This window comes from Capra hircus, chromosome 9, assembly GCF_001704415.2.
Source record: "Capra hircus breed San Clemente chromosome 9, ASM170441v1, whole genome shotgun sequence".
NCBI lineage: Eukaryota > Metazoa > Chordata > Mammalia > Artiodactyla > Bovidae > Capra > Capra hircus.
In genome coordinates, this window is record NC_030816.1 from 48,280,949 (window position 1) to 48,295,594 (window position 14,646).

Sequence of the window (14,646 nt, forward strand, 5' to 3'; positions counted from 1 at the left end):
TGTGGAGATAAGTATTACTAGCCATCCAGGTATAGAAATGGCTTTCAGGAATATCCCTACTGCCCTCTGTGCCAGCTCACCTGGGATCCTGTCATGTAAAGTTGCAGAACCAGAGGGTACATTGCAATGTGACTTTTTCCTACAATTGATGGCCTGGTTAGTATTAATATGTGGGTTAATGGAGAAGAAACAAAGACTATAAGGAAAGGAGGTAAAAGTCAGTCTATTGGAAATTCTTCCAGTCACTAGATAGGTAAATTGTTAAGGAGAGAGAAGTCTATTTTTGTCCTCCTAGTCAAAAAAGGAAGTTCTATCCTGTCAGCAACATGCTCAGTAATGCCATGTACACAATTATCAATGTTTCATAGTCTTTCCCCCTCTTTTGAAGGAAATTGTACATGTTAGAATTTATCAGAATTACTGTTAGTATGAAAGAAGTCTGGTTGTAGTCTGGGGTAACTCTACAGCCACCAGGGACCAAGGCTCCTATATTTCTGCTTTGTCATCCTTAGTATGTGGCTTCTTTCCTGAAGATTCTCTCATGAATTCAGAATAATTACTGGTGTTTCAGCTATCATGTTTACCTTCCAGGAAGAAGAGAAAAATAAAAGGATGTGCCCTACAGCCAAATCAAATCCCGTTAAGGGGCTATTCCAGATATTTTTCACAGCATTTCCCTTTTGGTCAGAATTTAGTAATGTGATCATAACTAGATACAAAGGAGGTTGAGATGTGTAGTCTTTTCAGATAGGCAATTTGCTGCTAGAATACAACTTGGAAAATGGCAAGCAGGTGGACAAACGGAGGCTTAACAAAGCAGAGAAAGCTGACATTTAAGCATCTGCAGTCAGGGACTTCCTTGGTGGCCCAGTGGTTAAGCCTCAATACTGCCAATGCAGGGGGCCGGGGTTCCATTCCTGGTTGGGGAACTAGATCCCACATGCTGCAACAACAGCAGCGAAAAGCATCTGCATCAGAAAAGACAAAAATGGCTGCAGAATTGGAGTGTCCGTCACTTTGAATGGGGTGTGGATTAAAAACAAGATTAGTTGAAAGTCTGTATAAATCCCTGTTAGATCTCTATATGCCAGCCCTAACATTGCACAGCTAGGCGCCTAAAACTTTCCCACCCCGACAGAAGACAGGTATTCTCACTGGAAAACTTGAACCAGAACTCTAGCCTCAGGAATATTTTAGGAAAGTAAGACAAAAAAGTAAAACAAGGAGGCAAAGTTAAATTTTATATCCTGCATTGTGAGAACTTAATTCCCTTGCCCTTACTCAACTCCTAGAATGATAGCAGTCATGTTTACACCCTCTTCTGAAACATACAACAACAATAATACAAACAAAAAAACAACCCAAAAGGAAAAAACCCAAAGATGCTAATATTTGCACATCTACAAAGTAAGGCCTGAGTATAGGTCTACAGTAAACTGTACAGCGAAGCCATCAGTTAACAGCCCCTAGCCAAGCTTTTAACCCACTCCAGGGACGGGGGAGCCTGGTGGGCTGCCGTCTATGGGGTCGCACAGAGTTGGACACGACTGAAGCGACTTAGCAGCAGCAGCAGCAGCAGCCGCCAAGCTTTTAAGCCATTCTGATGTTTCTCTCTTAAATAAGAACAGAGAACAAAAAAATCACTAGATGTTTAAGGATGTCTCTGCAAGATCACCTTATTGGCACTCTAAAGGCCTGGAATCATAAATCCCAGTGCGTGTGTTAGTCGCTCAGTCATGTCCAACTCTTTGCGACCCCACAGACTGTAGCCCACCAGGCTCCTCTGTCCACGGAGTTCTCCAGGCAAGAATTCTGGAGTGGGTTGCCATTTCCTTCTCCAGTAAATCCCAGAGATGCCTGCAATGGACATTAATGCTATTTCAGAAGCTTTCAGTTCAAGGAAGCATATGTTAGCCTGAAAGACTGCAGGTGATAAAAAAAAAAAAAAAAGACAGTGTTCATGTCTGGTGTTCTCTGCTATAGTGTGCTCTGTCTTATTTATTGTGCACAACAAGATTGATAGGGTGCTCCCAGCTCTAATGAGATGGCCTCTGACATAGATCAGGACTGGCTTAAGTGCAGAACTCCAGGCTCTCAGCTCCTAAAATTACCCGACATAGCTGCTTGCCACTTTTCTACTGAAAATGAATTACTAGACTGCTACCAGACAACCTGTTGACATGGCAGCCCAATTGAGGGACACTCAAGACGAAAGGTTCCCATAATTTCCTGGGTGGTGTCAGAGAAGCAATGGAATAAGGAAGGAGCAGTTACATCAATCTCATTGATTTAATGTGACTGATACATTCAGGAACATTTGAAAAGGGGCAGGATAGGAAGAGTCTAGAGAATTCATAGAGCAGAGGCATCCAGTGCCTGGGGATGACATTGTCCCCATTACATGCTGTCTCTCTGACAATGGAGACTGCAGTTCAGCTGAAGCCAAGCGAAGCAAAGTCGCTCAATCGTGTCCAACTATTTGCGACCCCACGGACTGTAGCCTACCAGGCTTTTCCATCCATGGGATTTTCCAGGCAAGAATACTGGAGTGGGTTGCCATTTCCTTCTCCAGAAGATCTTCCCAACCCAGGGATTGAACCCAGGTCTCCCGCATTATATGCAGATGCTTTACCACCTGAGCCACCAGAGAAGTCGAAGTTCAGAAGTGATTAAGCTTCATTTATTGATGGCAGCATCCACAACCCTGGTAGGAGAAGGCAAGGAAAAGTCAGCCTAAAGGGCCTAGTTACATACGGTGTGGCTGGCTGTACAGTCCAATGTCTTAGCGTAGTTTTGTCTGAAAGCAGAGCCAGAGACATACTCTCAGGGGCATGTAACTTATTTGGAAGCTAATCCCAGAAAAAGCAGAGTGGTACAGGCAAGGAGAGAGAGCCAGTAAAATGTATGTTATTGAATTGTTACCACCCTATAGAGCTCGGGCTCAATCCTACTTGTGCTGTGCTTAGTCGCTCAGTCGTGTCTGACTGTTTGCAACCCCATGGACCCCAGGCTCCTCTGTCCATGGGGATTCTCCAGGGAAGAATACTGGAGTGGGTTGCTATGCCCTCCTCCAGGGGATCTTCCCAACCCAGGGATCGAACCCAGCATTCCTGGTCTCCAGCATTGCAGGTGGATTCTTTACCATGTGAGCTATGAGGGAAGCCCTCAGTCCTGCTTGGGACTCTCTAAAGAACTATAGAATCCTCTTGGAATTGTATGCTATTGATAAACTGCACATATAATTAAAGAAAACATAATATTTATATTATATATTGTGAAAAGTAAAAATAATTTAATTATAAAATTTATATAAAAATAATTTCACAAAACCCTATTCGGAGAACTAAAGGTCTATTGATTTTTTAAAAAATATTTATTTTATTTATTTGTTTGTACTGGGTCTTAGTTGTGGCATGCAGGATCTAGTTCTCTGACCAGGGATCAAATCTGGGCTGCCTGCATTGGGAGCTTGAGTCTTAGTCACTGGACCACCAAGGAAATCCCTATTTATTGTTAATTAGAGCACAAGTATGGTTCTTGAAGTAGCATCAGTTTTTAAAATGCTGATGAATGAGATTAAAATTCGTTTTGAAGAGACATGATTTGTAAAAGTCTCTAGTTTCTTGATGTTGGTTCCAGTAGTTGGTTCATTTGAAATTTTGATTAACTTCATAGGAACTCACTTCTGTTTTTAGGGCTTGAGGGTTGAGGAGAAACTCCAGTCCAAGAAGGGAGGTGGTCCATGAGCACCTCCCAGAGGAAGAAGAGAAAGAATAGGAGGTCTCTGCAGGAACTGTTTGCTTTCATCACAGGCAATGATAAGGTCATACTGGAGGGGAGGTGGGTGTATGTGGCCTGGCAGCACAGGAAGCCTCTGCTTTCAGACCAAGGCCCACAGTTTGGAGGGACAGCAAGGAAGCTGTTGTTTGGAGAAGTTTATTGAGATGTGTTCACTCCTATTCCAGTAACTGGATCAGTCTTGTAATTTCAGTCATCATCTCCCTTTTTCCTGAGTATCTGGATCTCTCTTCATCTCTCTCTTTTACTAAGGAAGTATTATTTTATTATTTCTTCCTTTAGGATACAGTTGGTATTCATCTTTACTCCCTCTGATTCTGCTAGGCTCTGAATCTTTGATAACTCTTTCTCTAGGCTTGTATCCTCCAGAGATGACTCATTCACTACATCCCCCCTTTGCACAGTGCCATCCTTGCCAAGGAGTTGACACTTCTCTTAAATTAGTGCCACCAATGTTTTTGATTTTTCAGCCAGCATTTATAAAAGCAGCATTTCCTGTTTCACATAAAGTCAGCTTTTAGACAACAAGTCTGAACAAATATTCTAGGTTGCTTCAGTTGTGTCCAGCTCTTTGCAACCCTATGGACTAGAGCCTGCCAGGCTTCTCTGTCCATGGGATTTTCCAGGCAAGCCTACTGAAGTGGGTCGTCATTTCCTCCTCTAGGGGATTTTCCCAACCCATGGACTGAGCCAGCATCTCTTAGTTCTCCTGCATTGACAGTCAGGCTCTTTACCACTAGCGCCACATATGAGACCCACCAAAAGGCTGATGACTGTGCGCACATCTCGACTCCAGCTGGAGGCTGCAGAGGGCAGGGCCTGGGTACCTCTCACCCAGCCAGAGCTCCACCACCACTGCTTGTAGCTTCCCAAGGACGCCTGAAGCCAAACTCTAGAGTGACTTAAATCCCTCCCATGTGACTGAAGCCCACCACAGAGTCCTGTAGAATAACCACACCCCTACTCAGCTCATGAAAACTTCTGAGATCCCTCTAGTTACACTGGCAACATCCCACACTAGCAACCTAAGCAAGCCACCAGTGGAGCTGGTTCAGAGAACGGATGCGTGCTAAGTCACTTCAGTCTTACATGACTCTTTGCAGCCCTATGGACTGAAGCCTGCCTCGCTTCAGGCAAGAATCCTAGAGTGGGTTGCCATTTCCTTTTCCAAGGAATCTTCTTGACCCAGGGATCAAACCTACATCTCCTGTGTCTCCTGCTTTGCAGGCAGATTCTTTACCACCAAGTCACAAAGGAAGCCCCAAAGAATGGATAGATCAAGTTTTTAGTTTCTTTCAGTTACTGTCCACTGAACCCCTCCTCTCTCCTTAATTAAAAAGAGAAAAAACATGTACCTTTCTGTTTTCAAGCCATGCTGTGTGACATGTGGGATCTTAGTTCCCCTACTAGGGATTGAGCCTGTGCCCTCAGCAGTGGAACTCAGAGTCAGGAAAATCCTGAAACATTTTTTTTTATTAAGGTAAAATATACGTTCTGTGAATACATATTTTAAATGTATATAATTTGATGACTTTTGACAAATATATACACCTGTATAACCAACATGCCAGTCTGGATGTAGGACAGTTTCATCACCTTCAGAAAGTTCCCTCATTCCCCCTCCTAGGAATCCCTACTTCCTGAAGGCAGTCGTCTCTGATTTTTATCGACATATATTAATTTGAACTCTTGGCATAAATGGCATCATGAGAATGTATTCTTTTGTATCTGGCTTCTTTTGTTCAGCATCATGTGTTTGGCATTCATCCATGTTGCTCCAAGTCTTTCATTCTGAGTTGAATGCCGTTGTACAAACACACATGATTGGACATCATCAGCCCACCCTTCTGGCTCCCCATTCACTCCACTGCCTCTGACCTCACATCAATAAGGCAGCCCCCTAGCTCTGCAGCAAGAACCCCTCATTGAGTGCCAGGGGTCCTCAACCGCAAAATAAGAGACCACCACATCCTCTAATTCACATTAGCTTCCCTCCTTTTAAAAAATGTTTGCAATTTATTTGTTAAAGAAATTGGGTAGTTACTCTTATAGATTCCCACATAGTGAAACTTGTTAACTGCTTTCCTCTGGTATCGGACAGTACAGATACAGAATACTTCCAATATCAAAGAAAGTTCTGTTAATCAGTGCTGAGCTATAGGCTGGATCACTCGATGTTTTTGCAAGGGTATACTGATGTGAACTTCCTTCAAGAGGGCATATAACTGGTTGTTTCTTTGTGTTAATTGAACAGCCATTCATGGTCATTGCCTAGAGCCATTATTTCTCTAGAAGTTGCAAAACTGTGATATTTTAATCCTATCCCTGGAGAAGGAAATGGCAACCCATTCTAGTATTCTTGCCTGGAAAATCCCATGGATGGAGGAGCCTGGTGGGCTTCATGGGCTTTGTGTCCATGGTCACAAAGAGTCGGACACTGAGCAATTGCACTTTAATTCTATTGTTCCTTCTTTAATTCTATCATTCCTTCTTTACTGACTGAAATACTTTTAGAAAGAAAACTTCTCTCATCAACCATTTGGGTTTCCTCGAGGTATAAGTTTGCACAGAGAAGTTAGGTTCAAAAGGTGATCAATCAGACTTATTTTTTAGTATGAATGCGACCTTGCACATTTACAAATAAATAATGCTTTAATTCATCTTCCTTATTGATACTCAAATTGTCCCCTCTTTAGCTATTACTGCCTTTTGAATCCTTTTGACAGGACTTCAGAGGACTTTGATAGCTTCTTTACTTCTGATTTGACAAAATATTCTAGATTTATTTTCTACATTTCTTTCCCCATACCTTACATTAGCCACTCTTTCTTTTTTTTTTTTTAGCCACTGTTTCACAGTCATGGTTCCTTTGAGAAAACAATTATGTTTAAAGATTATGCTTTCAGGGTGCTAAGTGCTACTGGTCATTGTTTCTAAGCCTGTTCAGTGGACAAAGCTAAGAAATAGTATTTAAATTGAGGTATAACTGACATTGGGGAAGGAAATGGCAACCCACTCCAGAATTCTTTCCTGGAGAGGAGCCTGGCGGGTCACAGTCCATGGGGTCACAAAGAGTCGGACATGACTGAAGCAACTTAGCATATTTGTGTATAATTGACTTGTAACATTGTATTAGTTTTAGGTGTACAACATAATGATTTGATGTATGTAGATATTGTGAAATGATTACCATAAAAAGTGTCTTCAACATGCATTACCACACACAGATAAAAATTTTTGTTTACTTGTGATGAGAACTATTAAAATTTACTTTCAGCAACTTTGAAATGTATAACACAGTATTGTGAACTCTAGTCACCATGCTGCACATTTTACCCCCAGGACTTATGTTCTCACTATTGGAGATTTGTACCTTTTGATCACCTTCATTCATTTTCTTCAGCCCTTTCACCCTGGCTTTGGCAGCCATCAATCTGTCCTCTGTATCTACAAGCTCCATTATTTTAGATTTCATAAGCAAGTGAGAAATAGAGGAAAACAACAGAATGGGAAAGTCTAGAGATCTCTTCAAGAAAATTAGAGATACCAAGGGAACATTTCATGCAAAGATGGGCACAATAAAGGACAGAAATGGTCTGGACCTAACAGAAGCAGAAGATATTAAGAAGAGGTGGCAAGAATACACAGAAGAACTGTACAAAAAAGATCTTCATGACCAAGATAATCACAATGGTGTGATCACTCACCTAGAGCCAGACATCCTGGAATGTGAAGTCAAGTGGGCCTTAGGAAGCATCACTACAAACAAAGCTAGTGGAGATGATGGAATTCCAGTTGAGCTATTTCAAATCCTAAAAGATGATGCTGTGAAAGTGCTGCACTCAATATGCCAGCAAATTTGGAAAACTCAGCAGTGGCCACAGGACAGGAAAAGGTCAGTTTTCATTCCAATCCCAAAGAAAGGCAATGCCAAAGAATGCTCAAACTACCGCACAATTGCACTCATCTCACATGCTAGTCAAGTAACGCTCAAAATTCTCCAAGCCAGGCTTCAGCAATGCATGAACCATGAACTTCCAGATGTTCAAGCTGGTTTTAGAAAAGGCAGAGGAACCAAAGATCAAATTGCCAACATCCACTGGATCATCGAAAAAGCAAGAGAATTCTAGAAAACCATCTATTTCTGCTTTATTAACTATGTCAAAGCCTTTGACTGTGCAGATCACAACAAACTGTGGAAAAGTCTGAAAGAGATGAGAATACCAGATCTCCTGACCTGCCTCTTGAGAAACCTATATGCAGGTCAGGAAGCAACAGTTAGAACTGGACATGGAACAACAGACTGGTTCCAAATAGGAAAAGGAGTACATCAAGACTGTATATTGTCACCCTGCTTATTTAACTTATATGCAGAGTACATCATGAGAAACGCTGGGCTGGAAGAAGCACAAGCTGGAGTCAAGATTGTTGGAAGAATTATCAATAACCTCAGATATGCAGATGACACCACCCTTATGGCAGAAAGTGAAGAGGAACTAAAAAGCCTCTTGATGAGAGTGAAAGAGGAGAGTGAAAAAGTTGGCTTAAAGCTCAACATTCAGAAAACAAAGATTATGGCATCTGGTCCCATCACTTCATGGGAAATAGATGGGAAAACAGTGGAAACAGTGTCAGACTTTATTTTGGGGGGCTCCAAAATCACTGCAGATGGTGACTGCAGCCATGAAATTAAAAGACACTTACTCCTTGGAAGGAAAGTTATGACCAACCTAGATAGCAAATTGAAAAGCAGAGACATTAGTTTGCTGACAAAGGTCCGTCTAGTCAAGGCTATGGTTTTTCCAGTGGTCATGTATGGATGTGGGAGTTGGACTGTGAAGAAAGCTGAGCGCCAAAGAATTGATGCTTTTGAACTGTGGTGTTGGAGAAGACTCTTGAAGAGTCCCTTGGACTGCAAGGAGATCCAACCAGTCCATTCTGAAGGAGATCAGTCCTGGATGTTCTTTGGAAGGAATGATGCTAAAGCTGAAACTCCAGTACGTTGGCCACCTCATGCGAAGAGTTGACTCATTGGAAAAGACTCTGATGCTGGGAGAGATTGAGGGCAGGAGGAGAAGGGGATGACAGAGGATGAAATGGCTGGATGGCATTACCGAGTCGATGGACGTAAGTTCGAGTGAACTCCGGGAGATGGTGATGGACAGGGAGGCCTGCGATTCATGGGGTCACAGAGTCAGACACGACTGAGCGACTGAACTGAACTGAACCGAGATCATGTAGTATTTGTCTTTCTCTGTCTGACTTAAGAAATTTTTTTTAAAGAGAAAACGTACCACATGCAAGAATCTTTCAACTAAGCTGTTTGTGCCAGTTTCTACTTCACTATTCCTTCCAATTCATCCTCCGCATTTCGGTCAGAATCAGCCTTGTAAAATACAGATCTAATCTTCTTAATCCCCTGCTTAAAAACTTGTGCTGGAGTTCCATTGCCCAAAGGATTAAGCCAAAGCTCCTTGGCATGGTATACATGCAGATCCTCTCAAAATTTGGCTCCTGATCTCCATTCCAACCTCTTTACCATTCATTCTTTCCTCCCCCGTAGTTCAGCACACCATACTGTTCCCACCACACTGTCCCTTTGCTTATCTCCCTGAAATACCCTGATTTCTCTATTCCTCAGTAAAGTTGTATTTATCCTTCAATAAATAGCTCAAACATCAGTTTTATCTAAAATAAATTGTGATCTCACATCCCCATAGAGAACTAATCTATTTCTATCATGTTCTTCATAGTACTTTGAAATATCTGTATACAGTGCTGATGAAATTGTATAATAACGATTTGTTTACATCCATCACTCTCTCTCTCTCTTTGTCTAGCTAGAATGTTCCCCCAAAGGTAAAACACTTACCACTGGTGGTACTGTAAATGGTTTTATGTGTTCCGCTGATATGACATTAAATATTGAATTCCATAGTGTGAGAATTATTCCCCTTTTAATACTTTAAGGAGAAAGTTTTAGTATTGTGCTAGTTAATAGCTTCCCTGGTGGCTCAGATGGTAAAGAATCCGCCTGCAATGCAGGAGACCTGGGTTTGATCCCGGGGTCGGGAAGATCCTCTAGAGAAGGGAATGGCAACCCACTCCAATATACTTGTCAGGAGAATCCCATGGACAGAGGAACCTGGTGGGCTACAGTCCATGGGGTCTCAAAGAGTCAGACACAACTGAGTGACTAAGCAGGCACACACACATGCGTGCCTTTAACATCTATTATTATGTGATTAATTTCCTTTTTAAAAGAAAGAGCAGGTTCAGGCTTGAAATTATGTAGATACCTACTTAAATTGGCTGAAGTTTATATATTTCTTCAAAATATTTTCTTTTCTTTCTTTTTTTTACTTTCTGACCTCACCTCACAGCATGTGGGCTCTTTGTTCCTTGTCCAGGGATTGAACCCGTGCCCCCTGCATTGGAAGCACAGAGTCTTAACCACTGGACCACTAGATAAGTCCCACTTTATGATATCTTCTGATGATTGCTTTTTGTCTGTGAAATTTTAAAAATTAATATCAATAATAGATTTTTCTTTTAAAATAAAAGATAATTTAAAGAAAGATAGTGAGCTTATAATAGTAACAAAGTGCATCATTATGGCAAAACTCTTATAGGATATGTGAAAACGACTTAATGCTGGGAAATTACACTAAATCCTTCAGAATTAGGAAACATCTATTTTCATCCTAGTACTATGTTTAGTAGATCACTAAATATTTGTCAAATTAAGTTAGGAAGAAACACCCACCTCCAACATTTTTGAGATTTGGTGTAATTTGGGGGGATATATAGTTCAAGAGACAAGCTTTCTCTAATCTGACTTTTCTGAAAAAGTTAAATTATACTCATTGTTATCATATGCTGCTGCTGCTGCTGCTAAGTCGCTTTAGTTGTGTCCAACTCTGTGTGACCCCATAGACAGCAGCCCACCAGGCTCCCCCATCCCTAGGATTCTTCAGGCAAGAACACTGGAGTGGGTTGCCATTTCCTTCTCCAATGCATGAAAGTGAAAAGTGAAAGGGAAGTCACTCAGTCGTGTCCGACTCTTCGAGACCCCATGGACTGCAGCCCACCAGGGTCCTCCGTCCACGGGACTTTCCAGGCAAGAGTACTGGAGCGGGGTGCCAATGCCTTCTCCGTTGTTATCATATAAACTACCTTTAAAATGGTTTCCTATAGCTATGCTGTGCTTAGTCACTCAGTCGTGTCCGACTCTTTGCGACCCCATGGACTATAGCCCGCCAGGCTCCTCTGTCCATGGAGTTTCTCCAGGGAAGAATACTGTGAGTGGGTTGCCATGCCCTCCTCCAGGGGATCTCCCAACCTAGGGATCGAATCCAGGTGTCCCACATTGCAGGCAGATTTTTTACCATCTGAGCCACCAGGGAAGCCCAAGAATACTGGAGTGGGTAACTTATCCCTTCTCCAGGCGATCTTCCCAGCCCAGCAATTGAACCAGGGTCTCCTGCATTGCAGGCAGACTCTTTACCAGCTGAACTATCATGGAAGAAATATTCATAATCCTCTTAGAGGATATGTTCTCCAATTGGATTGTGTGAAATGATGTCTTATTAACCAAAGTTCAGGGGCAATAGAAGAATGTTTACAAGACATTCTATTCAAATCACCACATCACTTTCTACCATCAACACCATCAAGGTCACGGTACATTTTAAGGAAGGATAGACCAGAATAGCTGTCACTAGAGGCAAGCTAGCACCATCTGTTGGAGAATTAGTTCACAGCATAAGATGATACCAGCTGACTTCATTACTGTGGAATTTATTTCTCCAAAGTACTTTTCATCATCCAAATTTCAACATACTCATGCATTTCCAAGTACAATTTAATTTTCATTTACATCTAGTTCTCCACTATGATAGTCAAAAACAAAACTAGTTAATTAAACTGATTACACTATGATTTTATGATTTGACTCTTTAATTACAGATTTGATAACGAGACTATTTTGACCCATTTAAGAACTGGAAAAAAAGTTAGTGATATTATACAGCCACAGGCATTGTAGGTTTGCTGTAAAATAACAAATACATGTTGCACAAAACAGACTCATAGACACAGAGAGCAAGTCAGTGGGTGGTTGCCAGAGGAGAAAGTTGTGGAAAGGTGGACAAAACAAGTGAAGGACGTTAAGAGGTATAAATCTCCGGGTTATAAAATAAGCCACGGGGATGTAATATACAGCATAAGGATATGGTTAATAATACTGTAATAGCTTTGTATGGGGATGGATGATTAGTAGACTTACTGTGGTGATCATTTCATAATATATGTAAATGTCAAATTGCTATGTGGTACTCCTGAAACTAATATACTATTGTACATCAGCTCTATTTCAATTTTATATATATGTGTGTGTGTGTATGTGTGTTCAGAATGAAAAACAAAAATACATTGTTTGCTTTTATAAACCAGCTTTGGTATCTCTTGATTATCCATGGTAATTAGAAATAAGGCTAGCCTTAGAACTTCCCTGGTGGTCCAGTGGTTAAGAATCCAACTTCCAACGCAGGGGATATGGGTTCCATCCCTCGTCAGGGAACTAAGATCTCACATGTCACAGGGCAACAAAACTTTCACTTTAACTTTAGATGCTAAATGACAAGTGAGTTATCAGCAATTTTCCCAGAGACAGGAGTAAAGTTTCAAACATTAGAAATAAAATCGTAAGTGCTTTTATTTTAAACATAACTTACAGATGGCTGATTTGAAAGATTTGTCCACTATGACAAGTTTTAGCAAGCTAAAAAAAGATTCTGAATTTTTCATGCTATATTCTCTATGGAACTGTGATTTCAATGAAGTTTAAAATCTATTTACTTTTGAAAAGTGAGCTAAGTAAAGTAATGATATTATTTAAATGAGAAATAACCTATTTTTCCTAAAATATTTTCCAATCAAAGTCTCTCTTATAGGGAAAAACAAGAAGCATTAGATTGTAGCATTTATTAATTACTTATTTATTTTATGGAGCTAGAACTGACATAACATTGCCTACAATTAAGGTGTATAACATTTGTTTGATACATTTATGTATGGCAACATGATTAGCATTTGCTAACTTCTATCACATAGCATAATTAATACCTCTTTTTTTATGGTGAATATAAAGTATAATATTGAAATGCATTATTATTATTATTATTATGTACTGGCCATGCTCCTCAGCTTGCAGGAGTTTAGTTCTCTGACCAGGGACTGAACCTGCACCCTCAGTAGTGAAAGCACAGAGTGGTAGCCACTGGACAGCCAAGGAATTCCCATTAAAACTGTATTAAATGGAAAGGAAGTAGTAATTGCTGCGAAGTATGATACATATAACTCTGCTGTACAACAGGGGTTATAGTTATTAAACAGTCATCAGATTTTGCCAGTGGTATACCCCTTGGGAATTCTCTGGCAATTTAGAGAGAACATTAACTCTCCCAAGCCTTGGGGGTACCATTTAATGCCTTAAGGCAATGACTCATTACAGTGATACTTTCACTAAATGCATCTAGCTTAAGTCTAGTCTTAGGGTAAATATGAATATGTCCGTGAACCTGGTGACAGGCAGAGTATTTAGTCTTGACCTAAGCCTTTTCTTCGCTTCTTTAAGTAAGAATATCTGCCCTGGTGGCTCAGCTGGTAAAGAAATCTGCCTGCAGTGCGGGAGACCTGGGTTTAATCCCAGGGTTGGGAAGATCCCCTGGGGAAGGGAAAGACTACCCACTGCAGCATTCTGGCCTGGAGAATTCCATGGACTGTATAGTCCATGGGGTTGAAAAGAGTCGGACACGACTGAGTGACTCTCACTTTCACTTTGGTAAGTACCCCAAAATGCCAAGGGAAGGGTAAAGCACAGCAGTTACCATCTGAACTGGTTTAAGGACCTGGTTAGAGGCTGGGGGGCCTAACCCTCTGTGTAACACTCTTCAGTTGTCCCTTCCTGACAACAGCCCTCCTCCAGCCTTCCACTAGAGAGCAGTTTCCCCACACTTCTTTACACTTCATTGCCTCGAATCAAATTTGGAAATAGGAGGAATATACATTTTTATATCATATAAAAATTAGGGTTCCATAACTTATTATTTTAAATTAAAATTTTACACATTTAAAGCATACATGATAATTGGGAATATACACACGCATAGTGAAATGATTACTACAGTCAAGTTACTTATCGTATCCATCTCTGACATGGTTACCATTTCCATAACTTATTTTAAATCAATTCCAGCTAGTTTTAAAGTTCAAGTTTGCAACTGAACTTTCATAGTTTAAGTCCCTTTCCTCAAATGCTTCTATCTATAGGAAGAGGAAAAAAACCCACTACCTATCCATTAGGTCTTTTCAGATATGCCAGTAGAAGCTTTTTTCAAACTGTAAAGAGATTTGTAGGGTTTTGCCAATTATAAAAAGCGTTTTAAAAATAACTCGACAGTACCAAATGTAAGGAAAAGAAAGTGAAAATCAGAGTGTAACGCCTCCACCTAGAAACAGCTCTGTTTATAAATGAGCATACCAATGCATATATTTTTAACTAATAGGTTCGTGGTTTACATAGAGTCCAGTGAATTTTTACCCCACTTAATGTGTCAGTGTGCATGCGTGTGTGCTAGGTCACTTCAGTTGTGTCCAACTCTTTGTGACCATATGGACTGTAGCCCAGCAGGCTCCCTTGTCTGTGGGATTCTCCAGGCACGAATACTGGAGTAGGTTGCCATACCCTCCTTCAGGGGATCCTCCCGACCCAGGGATAGAACCCACATCTCTTACATCTCCTGCCTTGGCAGGCAGGTTTTTTAACCACTAGCACCATCTGGGAAG